Source organism: Phyllobates terribilis, unplaced genomic scaffold (genome assembly GCF_046119375.1).
Source record: "Phyllobates terribilis strain yellow unplaced genomic scaffold, ASM4611937v1 Scaffold_170__1_contigs__length_4071412, whole genome shotgun sequence".
NCBI classification, from domain to species: domain Eukaryota; kingdom Metazoa; phylum Chordata; class Amphibia; order Anura; family Dendrobatidae; genus Phyllobates; species Phyllobates terribilis.
In genome coordinates this window covers 433,154-452,992 of record NW_027362930.1, presented here as the reverse complement: position 1 = coordinate 452,992, position 19,839 = coordinate 433,154, and the positions used below count along the sequence as shown (strand labels likewise).

Genomic DNA, 19,839 nt, shown 5'->3' with positions numbered 1-19,839 from the left:
GTTTTTTTGGAATCTAAATGTAAGATGGTAAAGTTTCAGAAATTATACAGGAACAAAGTTGGTATTTGGAACGGAAAGAGACGTTTTTTGGTGTGGACAACAGGAGAAGAAAATTTGCATAATGGGAGGATTATGGTAAACGGGAGTTCTGGGTATTGTTACATGGAAAGCAGCAAAGGAACTTTTGAAAAGAACTTTGGAGGACAAAAGGAAGATATTGGTGATAAAATGAAGAAGGAAGTTGATGCGATAATTATAGAGGAGAATAAGCAGGGAAAAGAAGTTGAAAGTTTAAAGGTGAAGAAAAAGGTAACGGTACAGGAAAATTGTGGATCAAGGAAAGTATCTGGTGAAAAGAAAGAAGTAAAAGAGGAAAAGGGTAAAGTTTTGGAGAAGGTGGTGACTTTCAGAGATGATGAGGAAGAGTATGATTGGGAACAGATGCGGTTAGAGCATGAGGAGGAAGAAAAGAAGTTAAGGGGTTTTGTTGGGAGGAAAGTAAAAGGGAAAAAGGGGATATTTAGTTTGGGAAACCGGGTGAAGTAATGTCAGTTGTGATTTGTTTGGAAACTGTTGAAACTGTAAAGGAATTGTTATGTTTAACTTTATATATATTAATTCAAATGAAAAAATATAAATATAATATCTAAACACGATGATGGAACTAAAATCTTGAGTTTAGTGATATATGATTTAAGATTATAAAACTTAATTTCTGAGTGTTTGGAAAAAAAAAAAAAATCTGTTCTTATCAGTTTAATATCTGATACGTCCCCTATCTGGGGACCATATATTAAATGGATTTTTAGAACAGGGAGATGGAAAAAGAGCTTGCTCTGTCCACTCCACGCATTGACCTGGTATTGCAGTATCTCCAGGACCGGTGCACCCCTTCTTTAATGCAGTTTCTAAAATCAGAAAGAATTGAATTCAATGTTTTTTGTTCATTTTGCTTGTTTGTCGGATTTTGGGATGGACTCTTTGGCTTTGCTTTTCTTCTCCTCATTGGATTTTTCATGTTCAAAGTTGCAGAAGCCAGATTACAAGCTCATTTTGGTTCAACTTCAGCAACTGTGCATTGCATTGCCATGTAATGTGATGCAATGCTATCTTTCTAGCTCTCCCTTTTTACTTCCTTTTGGATAAACAGACATATTAGGCAAGCATTTTGGAGCTTTCACCTAAATAACTACAGGTGGTGAGATAAGCTGCACAATATAATTGACCTTTCAGTATATTGTTGCACACACACCATCTATTTAGCAAATGCCCTTGTTATCAACAGCAGCCTTTTAAACTCACCTGAGCTAACAGGTATGTGCGCTGGTTACTCTGCTGCGCTTAAAATTTCTTTTTTGGTTTGCTACAATGCCTTTTCTGAAACGTTGTCTCCTTCTGCTGGAACACTGACTTCTTTCATTTAATGCCTGCAGACTATAAAAGAGAACCCAACCCAAAAAGTTTGGTTGATTAGTCTGTGGCATTCTGTTAAACTGTTGCTTATGGCGGTCTCTGTGAGCTTCTCAGCGACATTCAGCCAGCCAGGTATCCTGCCTGCAGTAGATGGAATGTGGCAATGGAACGCTGGCTGCGCGTGTCATAATAGGCTCTGAGCCTTTATATACCTGTGCACAGCAGCAGCCACCTTCAGTCTGCTGCTGGACAGCCAGCAGCAGCAGCAGCAGGAGAGGTATGTAATCAGGAGCCCTCCTGCTAAGGGTAGACAGCTGCTCGTTCCACCCCACCCCCCGCCTTAATTGGTTCTCCTCCCTTCCAACGGTGTTGAGGCGGGTGGGAACAGCAGGGGGTGAAGGTGCTGTGTTTAAAGAGGTGGAGTTATGCAGATCTAAAACGCGTGGATTGCAGCAGCAGCAAGCCGAAAAGTGCAGGCATGTAAGGGATCTAGAGGTTGACAACATGTCTTCTTAACGGGAGTCCAGGAGCTCATCTCCACAAATGGACTTTTCAGGATCCTTGGGTGGCTCCGTAGTTTGAAACCAATTCTGGTTATCGCTTCTCGGCCTTTTGGCTAAGATCAAGTGTAGTATCTGTTCTTATCAGTTTAATATCTGATACGTCCCCTATCTGGGGACCATATATTAAATGGATTTTTAGAACAGGGAGATGGAAAAAGAGCTTGCTCTGTCCACTCCACGCATTGACCTGGTATTGCAGTATCTCCAGGACCGGTGCACCCCTTCTTTAATGCAGTTTCTAAAATCAGAAAGAATTGAATTCAATGTTTTTTGTTCATTTTGCTTGTTTGTCGGATTTTGGGATGGACTCTTTGGCTTTGCTTTTCTTCTCCTCATTGGATTTTTCATGTTCAAAGTTGCAGAAGCCAGATTACAAGCTCATTTTGGTTCAACTTCAGCAACTGTGCATTGCATTGCCATGTAATGTGATGCAATGCTATCTTTCTAGCTCTCCCTTTTTACTTCCTTTTGGATAAACAGACATATTAGGCAAGCATTTTGGAGCTTTCACCTAAATAACTACAGGTGGTGAGATAAGCTGCACAATATAATTGACCTTTCAGTATATTGTTGCACACACACCATCTATTTAGCAAATGCCCTTGTTATCAACAGCAGCCTTTTAAACTCACCTGAGCTAACAGGTATGTGCGCTGGTTACTCTGCTGCGCTTAAAATTTCTTTTTTGGTTTGCTACAATGCCTTTTCTGAAACGTTGTCTCCTTCTGCTGGAACACTGACTTCTTTCATTTAATGCCTGCAGACTATAAAAGAGAACCCAACCCAAAAAGTTTGGTTGATTAGTCTGTGGCATTCTGTTAAACTGTTGCTTATGGCGGTCTCTGTGAGCTTCTCAGCGACATTCAGCCAGCCAGGTATCCTGCCTGCAGTAGATGGAATGTGGCAATGGAACGCTGGCTGCGCGTGTCATAATAGGCTCTGAGCCTTTATATACCTGTGCACAGCAGCAGCCACCTTCAGTCTGCTGCTGGACAGCCAGCAGCAGCAGCAGCAGGAGAGGTATGTAATCAGGAGCCCTCCTGCTAAGGGTAGACAGCTGCTCGTTCCACCCCACCCCCTGCCTTAATTGGTTCTCCTCCCTTCCAACGGTGTTGAGGCGGGTGGGAACAGCAGGGGGTGAAGGTGCTGTGTTTAAAGAGGTGGAGTTATGCAGATCTAAAACGCGTGGATTGCAGCAGCAGCAAGCCGAAAAGTGCAGGCATGTAAGGGATCTAGAGGTTGACAACATGTCTTCTTAACGGGAGTCCAGGAGCTCATCTCCACAAATGGACTTTTCAGGATCCTTGGGTGGCTCCGTAGTTTGAAACCAATTCTGGTTATCGCTTCTCGGCCTTTTGGCTAAGACCATTTGGTTGCAGCCTGATAGGTGCGAGTTCTCTGGAGGAATCCAGGCCTTTTTGCGAAAGGATTTGGCGATTTTCTGTGGTAATATACCGACAGGTTTTGAAGATGAACTTCGTGAAGAATACTATCCGAATTGGAGTGGATCCATCAGTTTCCGAGAGGAATAATGTGTCTTTCATCGTGGAGAAACTTTTGGAAGGAAAAGCTGGAGCAAAACGAGGCGACTTCTACAGCGTCAACGAGTTTCCTAAATCAGGTACATATGACGTGACTTTTGTAGAAGAAAATACCTGCCTTGATGTGTTTGAGTGGCTTCGGAGTCACACTGATGATCCTTTTTTGGAAGGGGTGTGGTTTGAACCCTTGTTTGGACTTCAAGAAAAGTTTGTGTGGGTAACAGTTTATAACCCTTTTACTGAGCCAGCATTGCTTGAAGGCTTCCTTGCACGGTACTGTGATTATGTGCGTAAAGGGGAAAAGCAGTTTAATTCTTTAGGTATTTTCAACTGCAAATACAAGTTTCGGGTGAAACTGAAGAAGGATCCTGGAAGTGTGGGAGGCTTTAGACATCCTCCTGCGAATTTTTCTGTGGCGGGACATAGGGGCTTCCTTTACTATGTAGGGCAGCCTATGTATTGCAGGAAATGTTACTGCTTTGGACATGTGCAGGATGCATGTAAGAAAGGGCAATGTTGCCGTAACTGCAAAGAGGAGGGGCATGTGGCAAGTGCGTGCCCGAAGCCCAAGGCTTGTGACATGTGTGGAAGTGGTGAGCACATGTTTAAAGATTGCCCGCAGGGTGTGCCCAGGAAAACTGATAAGGAGAGGAAGAAGGAGGAGGAGGAGAGGAGGGTTTTGCAGCAGATAGAAAGAGAAACTGCTAGAATGGAGAGAGAGCAGAGGAGGCGGAGTGAAAGGTCTGCCCCTGAAACTGTGAGTCTGAGGCCTGCTTACCAGAAGGAGAAAAAGGCACCTAAAATGGAGAAGGAGCTTGTGAAAGAATTGAGGAGAATGGAGGGGCAGATGAATGCAGCGGGAGAAGGAAGGTGTCCGGATACGTTGGACTTTCAGGACGCTGTAGATGCTGCAGATTGTATGGAAACTGGGGAAGGGTCATCACACCCTTCAGATCCTGAGAATATTGAGGAGTACTTCTCCGATGAGGGTGGGGGGAGTAGAAAGTGTCACAGGGAGGGTGGTGGGGCAAATGATGAAGAAGATATCAAGGCACCGCAGCGAAAAGTGGGTGCCAAGAAAGCAAGGTGGGGTGATGGTGATGCTGCTAGCGGCTCGGAAACGAGTTGCTCGGTTCAGATGGTGGAAGAAGATAGTGGGGGTGCTGGTTAAGGTTGCCTTGCAATATGCGTGATAATGCCTATTATAAGCTTTGACTTAAGTCAAAGGCTTTTTCTTGTGAGTGGAGTTTTTGTAGTGTTTTTGTAACTTTTCTGTTTTCGTTTTTTTTTAGGAGGTTTAAAAAAGGAAAAAATGGGTTTTACTATAATTTCACAAAATGTGAGAGTGTTTAAAAATAAGGCCAGGAGGGCTGCAATTTTTGATTTTTTGGCTATGAAGAATGCATCGATTTTTTGTTTGCAAGAGTGTGGAGTGGTGGATGGGGTGAGAGGAGATGAATGGTCTCATGGAGCATCTGTGTGGTCGGGGAGTGCATGTAATAAAAATGATGGTGTGGGGATTTTAGTTAAAGGGAGGGAGGTGGTTTTGAGTGATTATGTGGTGATTGATGTGGGGAGGTGCATTTTAGCAAATTTTGAGTATAAAAATGTTAAATTTTGTGTTATTAATGTTTATGCGCCGGTGGAGAAAAATGACCGGAAAAAGTTATTTGAAAAAATTAAACTTTTTGTTCCGGGAAGAATGCCTGTGGTGATTGTGGGTGATATGAATTGTGATGTGGGGAGAGTGAATGTGGATGTGTCTGGGAAAACTTTGTTAGAGTTGGTTAGTGATTTTGATTTGCATGATATGCAAAGTGTATGTAAAGTGAGGCCTTTGTTAAATACCTTCTTTTCCGAAAGTGGAAGAATACAATCTAGATTGGATTACTGTTTTATTTCAAAAAATATGATTCCTGTTGACTATAAGCAGGAGAATGTTTTGTTTTCAGATCATGTGTGCATGTCGTGTGAGTTGGATGTGAATGTGAATGGGGTGTTTGGGAAAGGTTTGTGGAAGTTGAATGTTAAGTTATTGGAGTATGAGGAAGTAAGAAAGGAATATGCAAGACGGTATGAGGAGTGGTGTGAGTGTAAAAATGGTTTTGGGAATGTTTGTGGGTGGTGGGATTGGGTTAAAAAACAGACAAAAAATTTTTTCAAAAATTTGGGTTATAAGATGGCAGCAGTCAAGAGGAGACATTTTGTGAGTTTAAATGCACGTTTAAGTTTCTTGTATAAATTGAGGGAGGGAGGGATGGAGGTGGAGGAGGATATTTTACAAGTGAAAAAGGAGGTTCATGAGTTCTTGTTGGAAAAAGGGAGGAGTATTGTCTTTAGAGCAAAAGTTGATAATTTGGAGTATGATGAAAAATGTTCACGTTTTTTTTTCAAGAAGGTTTTTGGGAAAAAGCAAAATATGTGTGTGTTGAATGGAGCAGATGGAAGCGAGGTGAGTGGAGAGGATATGTGTGAGGAAGTGGCAAAGTTTTATGAGGATTTGTATGCTGTAAAGTGGAGGGATGAGTGTTTGGAGAATGATGTTTTGAGTACGTTAGAGAGTAAATTGAATGAGGCGGAAAGAGAGAGGGTGATGGATGCTGTGACAAGTGATGAAGTATGGAAGGTTATGTGTAGTATGGCTTTGAATAAGACGCCGGGGGGGGATGGTCTTCCAGTAGAATTTTACCGCATGATGTGGGATGTGATTGGGAGTGATTTTGTGGATTTTTGTAAGTATATGTGGGAAAATATGGAGGTGGCAGGTAGTATGCGTGCAGGTATGGTTGTATTGATTCCGAAAAAGGGTGATTTGAAGAGTCTGAAAAACTGGAGGCCAATAACATTATTGAACTGTGATTATAAGATCTACGCAAAATTAATGGCAAATAGGATGCGTGATGTGATAGAGAGTGTGATTGGGGATGAGCAGTGTTGTGCAGTACCTGGGAGACGGATTCACGAGTGTGTGTGTATATTGAGAGATTGTCTATGGGATTGTATGAGCCGGAAGAAGAGTGTGTTTTTGTTGAGCCTGGATTTTGAAAAGGCGTATGATAGGTTGTCGCATGGTTTTTTGTTTAGAGTGTTGCTGAGAATGGGTTTTCCTGCTGATTTTGTTGGGAGAGTGAGAAGTCTATATACAGATATTTATAGTTGTGTTTTAATGAACGGTTATGTCGGTAGGAGAGTGAATGTGCATTCGGGCGTGAGGCAGGGGTGTCCGTTATCCCCTGTGGCTTTTATTTGTGCAATTGAACCTTTGTTGTGTATGTTGAGGAAGGATAAAGTGGTTCGAGGTGTGCAAGTGCCGGGAGGTGGAGGAAGAGAGTGGAAGGTGAGTGGTTATATGGATGACGTGTGTGTATTATGTGATTCTGAATGTTCGGTGAGGCGGGTGAAGTTGTTAGTGTCTATCTTTTGTGGTGCGTCTGCATTTAAAGTGAATTGGGAAAAGAGTGAGTGTAAGGTTTTTGGAAGTGGTATTTTGAGTAGAGATGTAGGTGTGAACGTAGTGAATGGGCCCATTAAGGTTTTGGGAGTGAAGTTTTCAGAAAGATTGGATGGGAAAGAAAGTTGGGATGACGCGAAAGAGAAGGTTGAAAAGAAGTTATGTTTTTGGAAGTTGAGAAGCCTTACTTTCTTTGGAAAAATCTTAGTCATTAAAAGCGTGGTGTTGCCTATTTTTTTATATGTTGCAGTTGTGTTTCCACCAGGTTATATGGTTTTGAGAGGATTGAATAGGATTTTGTTTGTTTTTTTGTGGAATTCTAAAATGGAGAGGGCGCGGAGGGAAGTGTTGGTGAAGCGTATGGAGAAAGGTGGTTTGGGTTTTCCAAATTTAGAAGTTTTTTTGGGTGTGAATATTGTGGTGTTTGTGCTGAAAGTGATTATGGGCGATGGAAAGTTTTCATGTATGTGTGGATATTTATTTGGGGCTTATTCTTTTCGTTTGAAGTGGAGAGAGAGGGATTTGCGGTGTCCGGTTGCTTTTGAGGTGCCCGTGTGGTATGTGTGGGTTTATAAGTTTTTGGTGAAGTATGAGTTGTGTGATGTGGATGTGAGGTTGTTGGGAAATAAGAAGGCTGTGTACAGGATGATTGAGTGTAGAGAAATGGAGAGTGGAATAAATTTGGTGAGAGGGTGTGATGTGCAAAAAGTATGGAAGAAGGTGCGGATGGGTGGTATGACAAATAAGCAGAGTGAGGTTGTGTGGCAGTCTTTGCATGGAGTGTTGCCAGTAAGAGAGTTTCAGAGGAATAGAGGTTTAGTGAGGAGTGAAACGTGTCCATGAAATGGCTGTGGTGGAAGGGAAAGTGTGTTGCATGTTTTTTGGAATTGCCAGTATGCTAGAGATGTGATTGGGAGAATGGGGCCTTTGTGTAAAGAATTGTGTGGTGTGAATTTGTTGTCCTTTGAGTTGTTTATGTTTGGTTTGGGAATATGTGATGGGACGAAGGAAAGAGTCTTGTGGTTGATGCTTGCATGTATAAAGGAAGTGTTATGGGATGTGAGGAATGTGTATGTGTTTAAAAGGAAGGAAATTGCTGTAAAGGATAGTGTGAAGGTGATTATGGGGAAGATGTATGTGTGTTTCTTATGGGACAAAAAGAGGAGAGGGGAAGTGGATGCGGAGGGAATATGGAAAGTTAAAAAGTGGAGATATTTTGTAAATACTTCTTGATCTTGTTTTCTGTGTAAGGTTTAAAAAGAAGAAATAAAAATTTTTCCGGTGATGATGGGAGCAGCATTTGTGTCGTTGAGATGATGCAGCTGTTTGGAAGGAAGTTCCTTTGGTCGTGACTATAGACCGTGGATTTCCCCATCTGAGGGAAAAAAAAAAAAAAAAAAAAATCTGTTCTTATCAGTTTAATATCTGATACGTCCCCTATCTGGGGACCATATATTAAATGGATTTTTAGAACAGGGAGATGGAAAAAGAGCTTGCTCTGTCCACTCCACGCATTGACCTGGTATTGCAGTATCTCCAGGACCGGTGCACCCCTTCTTTAATGCAGTTTCTAAAATCAGAAAGAATTGAATTCAATGTTTTTTGTTCATTTTGCTTGTTTGTCGGATTTTGGGATGGACTCTTTGGCTTTGCTTTTCTTCTCCTCATTGGATTTTTCATGTTCAAAGTTGCAGAAGCCAGATTACAAGCTCATTTTGGTTCAACTTCAGCAACTGTGCATTGCATTGCCATGTAATGTGATGCAATGCTATCTTTCTAGCTCTCCCTTTTTACTTCCTTTTGGATAAACAGACATATTAGGCAAGCATTTTGGAGCTTTCACCTAAATAACTACAGGTGGTGAGATAAGCTGCACAATATAATTGACCTTTCAGTATATTGTTGCACACACACCATCTATTTAGCAAATGCCCTTGTTATCAACAGCAGCCTTTTAAACTCACCTGAGCTAACAGGTATGTGCGCTGGTTACTCTGCTGCGCTTAAAATTTCTTTTTTGGTTTGCTACAATGCCTTTTCTGAAACGTTGTCTCCTTCTGCTGGAACACTGACTTCTTTCATTTAATGCCTGCAGACTATAAAAGAGAACCCAACCCAAAAAGTTTGGTTGATTAGTCTGTGGCATTCTGTTAAACTGTTGCTTATGGCGGTCTCTGTGAGCTTCTCAGCGACATTCAGCCAGCCAGGTATCCTGCCTGCAGTAGATGGAATGTGGCAATGGAACGCTGGCTGCGCGTGTCATAATAGGCTCTGAGCCTTTATATACCTGTGCACAGCAGCAGCCACCTTCAGTCTGCTGCTGGACAGCCAGCAGCAGCAGCAGCAGGAGAGGTATGTAATCAGGAGCCCTCCTGCTAAGGGTAGACAGCTGCTCATTCCACCCCACCCCCCGCCTTAATTGGTTCTCCTCCCTTCCAACGGTGTTGAGGCGGGTGGGAACAGCAGGGGGTGAAGGTGCTGTGTTTAAAGAGGTGGAGTTATGCAGATCTAAAACGCGTGAATTGCAGCAGCAGCAAGCCGAAAAGTGCAGGCATGTAAGGGATCTAGAGGTTGACAACATGTCTTCTTAACGGGAGTCCAGGAGCTCATCTCCACAAATGGACTTTTCAGGATCCTTGGGTGGCTCCGTAGTTTGAAACCAATTCTGGTTATCGCTTCTCGGCCTTTTGGCTAAGATCAAGTGTAGTATCTGTTCTTATCAGTTTAATATCTGATACGTCCCCTATCTGGGGACCATATATTAAATGGATTTTTAGAACAGGGAGATGGAAAAAGAGCTTGCTCTGTCCACTCCACGCATTGACCTGGTATTGCAGCATCTCCAGGACCGGTGCACCCCTTCTTTAATGCAGTTTCTAAAATCAGAAAGAATTGAATTCAATGTTTTTTGTTCATTTTGCTTGTTTGTCGGATTTTGGGATGGACTCTTTGGCTTTGCTTTTCTTCTCCTCATTGGATTTTTCATGTTCAAAGTTGCAGAAGCCAGATTACAAGCTCATTTTGGTTCAACTTCAGCAACTGTGCATTGCATTGCCATGTAATGTGATGCAATGCTATCTTTCTAGCTCTCCCTTTTTACTTCCTTTTGGATAAACAGACATATTAGGCAAGCATTTTGGAGCTTTCACCTAAATAACTACAGGTGGTGAGATAAGCTGCACAATATAATTGACCTTTCAGTATATTGTTGCACACACACCATCTATTTAGCAAATGCCCTTGTTATCAACAGCAGCCTTTTAAACTCACCTGAGCTAACAGGTATGTGCGCTGGTTACTCTGCTGCGCTTAAAATTTCTTTTTTGGTTTGCTACAATGCCTTTTCTGAAACGTTGTCTCCTTCTGCTGGAACACTGACTTCTTTCATTTAATGCCTGCAGACTATAAAAGAGAACCCAACCCAAAAAGTTTGGTTGATTAGTCTGTGGCATTCTGTTAAACTGTTGCTTATGGCGGTCTCTGTGAGCTTCTCAGCGACATTCAGCCAGCCAGGTATCCTGCCTGCAGTAGATGGAATGTGGCAATGGAACGCTGGCTGCGCGTGTCATAATAGGCTCTGAGCCTTTATATACCTGTGCACAGCAGCAGCCACCTTCAGTCTGCTGCTGGACAGCCAGCAGCAGCAGCAGCAGGAGAGGTATGTAATCAGGAGCCCTCCTGCTAAGGGTAGACAGCTGCTCGTTCCACCCCACCCCCCGCCTTAATTGGTTCTCCTCCCTTCCAACGGTGTTGAGGCGGGTGGGAACAGCAGGGGGTGAAGGTGCTGTGTTTAAAGAGGTGGAGTTATGCAGATCTAAAACGCGTGGATTGCAGCAGCAGCAAGCCGAAAAGTGCAGGCATGTAAGGGATCTAGAGGTTGACAACATGTCTTCTTAACGGGAGTCCAGGAGCTCATCTCCACAAATGGACTTTTCAGGATCCTTGGGTGGCTCCGTAGTTTGAAACCAATTCTGGTTATCGCTTCTCGGCCTTTTGGCTAAGATCAAGTGTAGTATCTGTTCTTATCAGTTTAATATCTGATACGTCCCCTATCTGGGGACCATATATTAAATGGATTTTTAGAACAGGGAGATGGAAAAAGAGCTTGCTCTGTCCACTCCACGCATTGACCTGGTATTGCAGTATCTCCAGGACCGGTGCACCCCTTCTTTAATGCAGTTTCTAAAATCAGAAAGAATTGAATTCAATGTTTTTTGTTCATTTTGCTTGTTTGTCGGATTTTGGGATGGACTCTTTGGCTTTGCTTTTCTTCTCCTCATTGGATTTTTCATGTTCAAAGTTGCAGAAGCCAGATTACAAGCTCATTTTGGTTCAACTTCAGCAACTGTGCATTGCATTGCCATGTAATGTGATGCAATGCTATCTTTCTAGCTCTCCCTTTTTACTTCCTTTTGGATAAACAGACATATTAGGCAAGCATTTTGGAGCTTTCACCTAAATAACTACAGGTGGTGAGATAAGCTGCACAATATAATTGACCTTTCAGTATATTGTTGCACACACACCATCTATTTAGCAAATGCCCTTGTTATCAACAGCAGCCTTTTAAACTCACCTGAGCTAACAGGTATGTGCGCTGGTTACTCTGCTGCGCTTAAAATTTCTATTTTGGTTTGCTACAATGCCTTTTCTGAAACGTTGTCTCCTTCTGCTGGAACACTGACTTCTTTCATTTAATGCCTGCAGACTATAAAAGAGAACCCAACCCAAAAAGTTTGGTTGATTAGTCTGTGGCATTCTGTTAAACTGTTGCTTATGGCGGTCTCTGTGAGCTTCTCAGCGACATTCAGCCAGCCAGGTATCCTGCCTGCAGTAGATGGAATGTGGCAATGGAACGCTGGCTGCGCGTGTCATAATAGGCTCTGAGCCTTTATATACCTGTGCACAGCAGCAGCCACCTTCAGTCTGCTGCTGGACAGCCAGCAGCAGCAGCAGCAGGAGAGGTATGTAATCAGGAGCCCTCCTGCTAAGGGTAGACAGCTGCTCGTTCCACCCCACCCCCCGCCTTAATTGGTTCTCCTCCCTTCCAACGGTGTTGAGGCGGGTGGGAACAGCAGGGGGTGAAGGTGCTGTGTTTAAAGAGGTGGAGTTATGCAGATCTAAAACGCGTGGATTGCAGCAGCAGCAAGCCGAAAAGTGCAGGCATGTAAGGGATCTAGAGGTTGACAACATGTCTTCTTAACGGGAGTCCAGGAGCTCATCTCCACAAATGGACTTTTCAGGATCCTTGGGTGGCTCCGTAGTTTGAAACCAATTCTGGTTATCGCTTCTCGGCCTTTTGGCTAAGATCAAGTGTAGTATCTGTTCTTATCAGTTTAATATCTGATACGTCCCCTATCTGGGGACCATATATTAAATGGATTTTTAGAACAGGGAGATGGAAAAAGAGCTTGCTCTGTCCACTCCACGCATTGACCTGGTATTGCAGTATCTCCAGGACCGGTGCACCCCTTCTTTAATGCAGTTTCTAAAATCAGAAAGAATTGAATTCAATGTTTTTTGTTCATTTTGCTTGTTTGTCGGATTTTGGGATGGACTCTTTGGCTTTGCTTTTCTTCTCCTCATTGGATTTTTCATGTTCAAAGTTGCAGAAGCCAGATTACAAGCTCATTTTGGTTCAACTTCAGCAACTGTGCATTGCATTGCCATGTAATGTGATGCAATGCTATCTTTCTAGCTCTCCCTTTTTACTTCCTTTTGGATAAACAGACATATTAGGCAAGCATTTTGGAGCTTTCACCTAAATAACTACAGGTGGTGAGATAAGCTGCACAATATAATTGACCTTTCAGTATATTGTTGCACACACACCATCTATTTAGCAAATGCCCTTGTTATCAACAGCAGCCTTTTAAACTCACCTGAGCTAACAGGTATGTGCGCTGGTTACTCTGCTGCGCTTAAAATTTCTATTTTGGTTTGCTACAATGCCTTTTCTGAAACGTTGTCTCCTTCTGCTGGAACACTGACTTCTTTCATTTAATGCCTGCAGACTATAAAAGAGAACCCAACCCAAAAAGTTTGGTTGATTAGTCTGTGGCATTCTGTTAAACTGTTGCTTATGGCGGTCTCTGTGAGCTTCTCAGCGACATTCAGCCAGCCAGGTATCCTGCCTGCAGTAGATGGAATGTGGCAATGGAACGCTGGCTGCGCGTGTCATAATAGGCTCTGAGCCTTTATATACCTGTGCACAGCAGCAGCCACCTTCAGTCTGCTGCTGGACAGCCAGCAGCAGCAGCAGCAGGAGAGGTATGTAATCAGGAGCCCTCCTGCTAAGGGTAGACAGCTGCTCGTTCCACCCCACCCCCCGCCTTAATTGGTTCTCCTCCCTTCCAACGGTGTTGAGGCGGGTGGGAACAGCAGGGGGTGAAGGTGCTGTGTTTAAAGAGGTGGAGTTATGCAGATCTAAAACGCGTGGATTGCAGCAGCAGCAAGCCGAAAAGTGCAGGCATGTAAGGGATCTAGAGGTTGACAACATGTCTTCTTAACGGGAGTCCAGGAGCTCATCTCCACAAATGGACTTTTCAGGATCCTTGGGTGGCTCCGTAGTTTGAAACCAATTCTGGTTATCGCTTCTCGGCCTTTTGGCTAAGATCAAGTGTAGTATCTGTTCTTATCAGTTTAATATCTGATACGTCCCCTATCTGGGGACCATATATTAAATGGATTTTTAGAACAGGGAGATGGAAAAAGAGCTTGCTCTGTCCACTCCACGCATTGACCTGGTATTGCATTATCTCCAGGACCGGTGCACCCCTTCTTTAATGCAGTTTCTAAAATCAGAAAGAATTGAATTCAATGTTTTTTGTTCATTTTGCTTGTTTGTCGGATTTTGGGATGGACTCTTTGGCTTTGCTTTTCTTCTCCTCATTGGATTTTTCATGTTCAAAGTTGCAGAAGCCAGATTACAAGCTCATTTTGGTTCAACTTCAGCAACTGTGCATTGCATTGCCATGTAATGTGATGCAATGCTATCTTTCTAGCTCTCCCTTTTTACTTCCTTTTGGATAAACAGACATATTAGGCAAGCATTTTGGAGCTTTCACCTAAATAACTACAGGTGGTGAGATAAGCTGCACAATATAATTGACCTTTCAGTATATTGTTGCACACACACCATCTATTTAGCAAATGCCCTTGTTATCAACAGCAGCCTTTTAAACTCACCTGAGCTAACAGGTATGTGCGCTGGTTACTCTGCTGCGCTTAAAATTTCTATTTTGGTTTGCTACAATGCCTTTTCTGAAACGTTGTCTCCTTCTGCTGGAACACTGACTTCTTTCATTTAATGCCTGCAGACTATAAAAGAGAACCCAACCCAAAAAGTTTGGTTGATTAGTCTGTGGCATTCTGTTAAACTGTTGCTTATGGCGGTCTCTGTGAGCTTCTCAGCGACATTCAGCCAGCCAGGTATCCTGCCTGCAGTAGATGGAATGTGGCAATGGAACGCTGGCTGCGCGTGTCATAATAGGCTCTGAGCCTTTATATACCTGTGCACAGCAGCAGCCACCTTCAGTCTGCTGCTGGACAGCCAGCAGCAGCAGCAGCAGGAGAGGTATGTAATCAGGAGCCCTCCTGCTAAGGGTAGACAGCTGCTCGTTCCACCCCACCCCCCGCCTTAATTGGTTCTCCTCCCTTCCAACGGTGTTGAGGCGGGTGGGAACAGCAGGGGGTGAAGGTGCTGTGTTTAAAGAGGTGGAGTTATGCAGATCTAAAACGCGTGGATTGCAGCAGCAGCAAGCCGAAAAGTGCAGGCATGTAAGGGATCTAGAGGTTGACAACATGTCTTCTTAACGGGAGTCCAGGAGCTCATCTCCACAAATGGACTTTTCAGGATCCTTGGGTGGCTCCGTAGTTTGAAACCAATTCTGGTTATCGCTTCTCGGCCTTTTGGCTAAGATCAAGTGTAGTATCTGTTCTTATCAGTTTAATATCTGATACGTCCCCTATCTGGGGACCATATATTAAATGGATTTTTAGAACAGGGAGATGGAAAAAGAGCTTGCTCTGTCCACTCCACGCATTGACCTGGTATTGCAGTATCTCCAGGACCGGTGCACCCCTTCTTTAATGCAGTTTCTAAAATCAGAAAGAATTGAATTCAATGTTTTTTGTTCATTTTGCTTGTTTGTCGGATTTTGGGATGGACTCTTTGGCTTTGCTTTTCTTCTCCTCATTGGATTTTTCATGTTCAAAGTTGCAGAAGCCAGATTACAAGCTCATTTTGGTTCAACTTCAGCAACTGTGCATTGCATTGCCATGTAATGTGATGCAATGCTATCTTTCTAGCTCTCCCTTTTTACTTCCTTTTGGATAAACAGACATATTAGGCAAGCATTTTGGAGCTTTCACCTAAATAACTACAGGTGGTGAGATAAGCTGCACAATATAATTGACCTTTCAGTATATTGTTGCACACACACCATCTATTTAGCAAATGCCCTTGTTATCAACAGCAGCCTTTTAAACTCACCTGAGCTAACAGGTATGTGCGCTGGTTACTCTGCTGCGCTTAAAATTTCTATTTTGGTTTGCTACAATGCCTTTTCTGAAACGTTGTCTCCTTCTGCTGGAACACTGACTTCTTTCATTTAATGCCTGCAGACTATAAAAGAGAACCCAACCCAAAAAGTTTGGTTGATTAGTCTGTGGCATTCTGTTAAACTGTTGCTTATGGCGGTCTCTGTGAGCTTCTCAGCGACATTCAGCCAGCCAGGTATCCTGCCTGCAGTAGATGGAATGTGGCAATGGAACGCTGGCTGCGCGTGTCATAATAGGCTCTGAGCCTTTATATACCTGTGCACAGCAGCAGCCACCTTCAGTCTGCTGCTGGACAGCCAGCAGCAGCAGCAGCAGGAGAGGTATGTAATCAGGAGCCCTCCTGCTAAGGGTAGACAGCTGCTCGTTCCACCCCACCCCCCGCCTTAATTGGTTCTCCTCCCTTCCAACGGTGTTGAGGCGGGTGGGAACAGCAGGGGGTGAAGGTGCTGTGTTTAAAGAGGTGGAGTTATGCAGATCTAAAACGCGTGGATTGCAGCAGCAGCAAGCCGAAAAGTGCAGGCATGTAAGGGATCTAGAGGTTGACAACATGTCTTCTTAACGGGAGTCCAGGAGCTCATCTCCACAAATGGACTTTTCAGGATCCTTGGGTGGCTCCGTAGTTTGAAACCAATTCTGGTTATCGCTTCTCGGCCTTTTGGCTAAGATCAAGTGTAGTATCTGTTCTTATCAGTTTAATATCTGATACGTCCCCTATCTGGGGACCATATATTAAATGGATTTTTAGAACAGGGAGATGGAAAAAGAGCTTGCTCTGTCCACTCCACGCATTGACCTGGTATTGCATTATCTCCAGGACCGGTGCACCCCTTCTTTAATGCAGTTTCTAAAATCAGAAAGAATTGAATTCAATGTTTTTTGTTCATTTTGCTTGTTTGTCGGATTTTGGGATGGACTCTTTGGCTTTGCTTTTCTTCTCCTCATTGGATTTTTCATGTTCAAAGTTGCAGAAGCCAGATTACAAGCTCATTTTGGTTCAACTTCAGCAACTGTGCATTGCATTGCCATGTAATGTGATGCAATGCTATCTTTCTAGCTCTCCCTTTTTACTTCCTTTTGGATAAACAGACATATTAGGCAAGCATTTTGGAGCTTTCACCTAAATAACTACAGGTGGTGAGATAAGCTGCACAATATAATTGACCTTTCAGTATATTGTTGCACACACACCATCTATTTAGCAAATGCCCTTGTTATCAACAGCAGCCTTTTAAACTCACCTGAGCTAACAGGTATGTGCGCTGGTTACTCTGCTGCGCTTAAAATTTCTTTTTTGGTTTGCTACAATGCCTTTTCTGAAACGTTGTCTCCTTCTGCTGGAACACTGACTTCTTTCATTTAATGCCTGCAGACTATAAAAGAGAACCCAACCCAAAAAGTTTGGTTGATTAGTCTGTGGCATTCTGTTAAACTGTTGCTTATGGCGGTCTCTGTGAGCTTCTCAGCGACATTCAGCCAGCCAGGTATCCTGCCTGCAGTAGATGGAATGTGGCAATGGAACGCTGGCTGCGCGTGTCATAATAGGCTCTGAGCCTTTATATACCTGTGCACAGCAGCAGCCACCTTCAGTCTGCTGCTGGACAGCCAGCAGCAGCAGCAGCAGGAGAGGTATGTAATCAGGAGCCCTCCTGCTAAGGGTAGACAGCTGCTCGTTCCACCCCACCCCCCGCCTTAATTGGTTCTCCTCCCTTCCAACGGTGTTGAGGCGGGTGGGAACAGCAGGGGGTGAAGGTGCTGTGTTTAAAGAGGTGGAGTTATGCAGATCTAAAACGCGTGGATTGCAGCAGCAGCAAGCCGAAAAGTGCAGGCATGTAAGGGATCTAGAGGTTGACAACATGTCTTCTTAACGGGAGTCCAGGAGCTCATCTCCACAAATGGACTTTTCAGGATCCTTGGGTGGCTCCGTAGTTTGAAACCAATTCTGGTTATCGCTTCTCGGCCTTTTGGCTAAGATCAAGTGTAGTATCTTTTGAAAAGGCAGTTTTGTCCTTGGGCTGCCCTAGTAAATTGATGCATATTACACACTGGTTTGGTGCACTTGTTAGTACGCCAGGTGGCTCATAGAGTTATCTGATGGAAAACATGGCCCTCCAGGATCGAAGTCACTAGGCTGGGTAAGTGTGAGGGCTTTGGAGCAATGTGCCCCAGGAGTAGGCGCCCTGGTGGGAGTCCAAGCTTACTGGGACTGGGAACCCCAGAAAGACTTGGCTTCGTAGCACGCCGCACCTTTGCCAATCATACTTTCTGAGCAACCCCCCCTATTCCTGGCCTCCGGGCTAGGAAGGGGAATTTTTATAAACCCGGTCGGAGGTCCGGTCAGCTTTGGGCTGAGAAACCAACACAGGCTCCAGCTCCACTAGGGTGGCAGCCTAGATGGAAGCTGGGAGCACGAAAACGGCTCTTCTCCGGCTTCGGCTAGGGAGAGCATCGGAGATCCCTGACCCTCGCTGTGGCCTTCTGGCTTGGAGGGATGGGGATGGTTTATTGGGGACCCTCTCCTCCGGGAAGGGTCCACATGAATCCTCGCCTCGTGCGCTGTTTTGGTGTGACTTCGGTCACATTTTTCAGTGCCTTGGATGCAGCTTCAATCAAAAAATCTGTTCTTATCAGTTTAATAACTGATACGTCCCCTATCTGGGGACCATATATTAAATGGATTTTTAGAACAGGGAGATGGAAAAAGAGCTTGCTCTGTCCACTCCACGCATTGACCTGGTATTGCAGTATCTCCAGGACCGGTGCACCCCTTCTTTAATGCAGTTTCTAAAATCAGAAAGAATTGAATTCAATGTTTTTTGTTCATTTTGCTTGTTTGTCGGATTTTGGGATGGACTCTTTGGCTTTGCTTTTCTTCTCCTCATTGGATTTTTCATGTTCAAAGTTGCAGAAGCCAGATTACAAGCTCATTTTGGTTCAACTTCAGCAACTGTGCATTGCATTGCCATGTAATGTGATGCAATGCTATCTTTCTAGCTCTCCCTTTTTACTTCCTTTTGGATAAACAGACATATTAGGCAAGCATTTTGGAGCTTTCACCTAAATAACTACAGGTGGTGAGATAAGCTGCACAATATAATTGACCTTTCAGTATATTGTTGCACACACACCATCTATTTAGCAAATGCCCTTGTTATCAACAGCAGCCTTTTAAACTCACCTGAGCTAACAGGTATGTGCGCTGGTTACTCTGCTGCGCTTAAAATTTCTTTTTTGGTTTGCTACAATGCCTTTTCTGAAACGTTGTCTCCTTCTGCTGGAACACTGACTTCTTTCATTTAATGCCTGCAGACTATAAAAGAGAACCCAACCCAAAAAGTTTGGTTGATTAGTCTGTGGCATTCTGTTAAACTGTTGCTTATGGCGGTCTCTGTGAGCTTCTCAGCGACATTCAGCCAGCCAGGTATCCTGCCTGCAGTAGATGGAATGTGGCAATGGAACGCTGGCTGCGCGTGTCATAATAGGCTCTGAGCCTTTATATACCTGTGCACAGCAGCAGCCACCTTCAGTCTGCTGCTGGACAGCCAGCAGCAGCAGCAGCAGGAGAGGTATGTAATCAGGAGCCCTCCTGCTAAGGGTAGACAGCTGCTCGTTCCACCCCACCCCCCGCCTTAATTGGTTCTCCTCCCTTCCAACGGTGTTGAGGCGGGTGGGAACAGCAGGGGGTGAAGGTGCTGTGTTTAAAGAGGTGGAGTTATGCAGATCTAAAACGCGTGGATTGCAGCAGCAGCAAGCCGAAAAGTGCAGGCATGTAAGGGATCTAGAGGTTGACAACATGTCTTCTTAACGGGAGTCCAGGAGCTCATCTCCACAAATGGACTTTTCAGGATCCTTGGGTGGCTCTGTAGTTTGAAACCAATTCTGGTTATCGCTTCTCGGCCTTTTGGCTAAGATCAAGTGTAGTATCTGTTCTTATCAGTTTAATATCTGATACGTCCCCTATCTGGGGACCATATATTAAATGGATTTTTAGAACAGGGAGATGGAAAAAGAGCTTGCTCTGTCCACTCCACGCATTGACCTGGTATTGCAGTATCTCCAGGACCGGTGCACCCCTTCTTTAATGCAGTTTCTAAAATCAGAAAGAATTGAATTCAATGTTTTTTGTTCATTTTGCTTGTTTGTCGGATTTTGGGATGGACTCTTTGGCTTTGCTTTTCTTCTCCTCATTGGATTTTTCATGTTCAAAGTTGCAGAAGCCAGATTACAAGCTCATTTTGGTTCAACTTCAGCAACTGTGCATTGCATTGCCATGTAATGTGATGCAATGCTATCTTTCTAGCTCTCCCTTTTT

General features: G+C 43.9%; 11 non-coding genes and 1 pseudogene across 11 annotated transcripts; all 12 read left to right on the top strand.

The window, feature by feature from the left end:
- Positions 1–707: 707 nt before the first annotated feature.
- Positions 708–894, top strand: LOC141211659 (U2 spliceosomal RNA). Its single transcript, XR_012281615.1, has one exon. It is a non-coding gene; the product is annotated as a U2 spliceosomal RNA (small nuclear RNA).
- A 1,115-nt stretch (positions 895–2,009) lies between these two features.
- On the top strand, positions 2,010–2,200 carry LOC141211669 (U2 spliceosomal RNA). Its single transcript, XR_012281625.1, has one exon. It is a non-coding gene; the product is annotated as a U2 spliceosomal RNA (small nuclear RNA).
- Positions 2,201–8,335: 6,135 nt separating this feature from the next.
- LOC141211777 (U2 spliceosomal RNA) lies at positions 8,336–8,524 on the top strand. The gene has a single exon (XR_012281698.1). It is a non-coding gene; the product is annotated as a U2 spliceosomal RNA (small nuclear RNA).
- Positions 8,525–9,639: 1,115 nt separating this feature from the next.
- LOC141211468 (U2 spliceosomal RNA) lies at positions 9,640–9,830 on the top strand. Its single transcript, XR_012281442.1, has one exon. It is a non-coding gene; the product is annotated as a U2 spliceosomal RNA (small nuclear RNA).
- Positions 9,831–10,945: 1,115 nt separating this feature from the next.
- Positions 10,946–11,136, top strand: LOC141211658 (U2 spliceosomal RNA). The gene has a single exon (XR_012281614.1). It is a non-coding gene; the product is annotated as a U2 spliceosomal RNA (small nuclear RNA).
- Positions 11,137–12,251: 1,115 nt separating this feature from the next.
- Positions 12,252–12,442, top strand: LOC141211646 (U2 spliceosomal RNA). The gene has a single exon (XR_012281605.1). It is a non-coding gene; the product is annotated as a U2 spliceosomal RNA (small nuclear RNA).
- A 1,115-nt stretch (positions 12,443–13,557) lies between these two features.
- Positions 13,558–13,748, top strand: LOC141212050 (U2 spliceosomal RNA). Its single transcript, XR_012281869.1, has one exon. It is a non-coding gene; the product is annotated as a U2 spliceosomal RNA (small nuclear RNA).
- Positions 13,749–14,863: 1,115 nt separating this feature from the next.
- LOC141211635 (U2 spliceosomal RNA) lies at positions 14,864–15,054 on the top strand. The gene has a single exon (XR_012281599.1). It is a non-coding gene; the product is annotated as a U2 spliceosomal RNA (small nuclear RNA).
- A 1,115-nt stretch (positions 15,055–16,169) lies between these two features.
- Positions 16,170–16,360, top strand: LOC141212039 (U2 spliceosomal RNA). Its single transcript, XR_012281858.1, has one exon. It is a non-coding gene; the product is annotated as a U2 spliceosomal RNA (small nuclear RNA).
- A 1,115-nt stretch (positions 16,361–17,475) lies between these two features.
- Positions 17,476–17,591, top strand: LOC141211833 (U2 spliceosomal RNA; annotated as a pseudogene).
- A 524-nt stretch (positions 17,592–18,115) lies between these two features.
- On the top strand, positions 18,116–18,297 carry LOC141211595 (U2 spliceosomal RNA). The gene has a single exon (XR_012281564.1). It is a non-coding gene; the product is annotated as a U2 spliceosomal RNA (small nuclear RNA).
- A 1,115-nt stretch (positions 18,298–19,412) lies between these two features.
- On the top strand, positions 19,413–19,603 carry LOC141211622 (U2 spliceosomal RNA). The gene has a single exon (XR_012281590.1). It is a non-coding gene; the product is annotated as a U2 spliceosomal RNA (small nuclear RNA).
- The last annotated feature ends 236 nt before the right edge of the window (positions 19,604–19,839 follow it).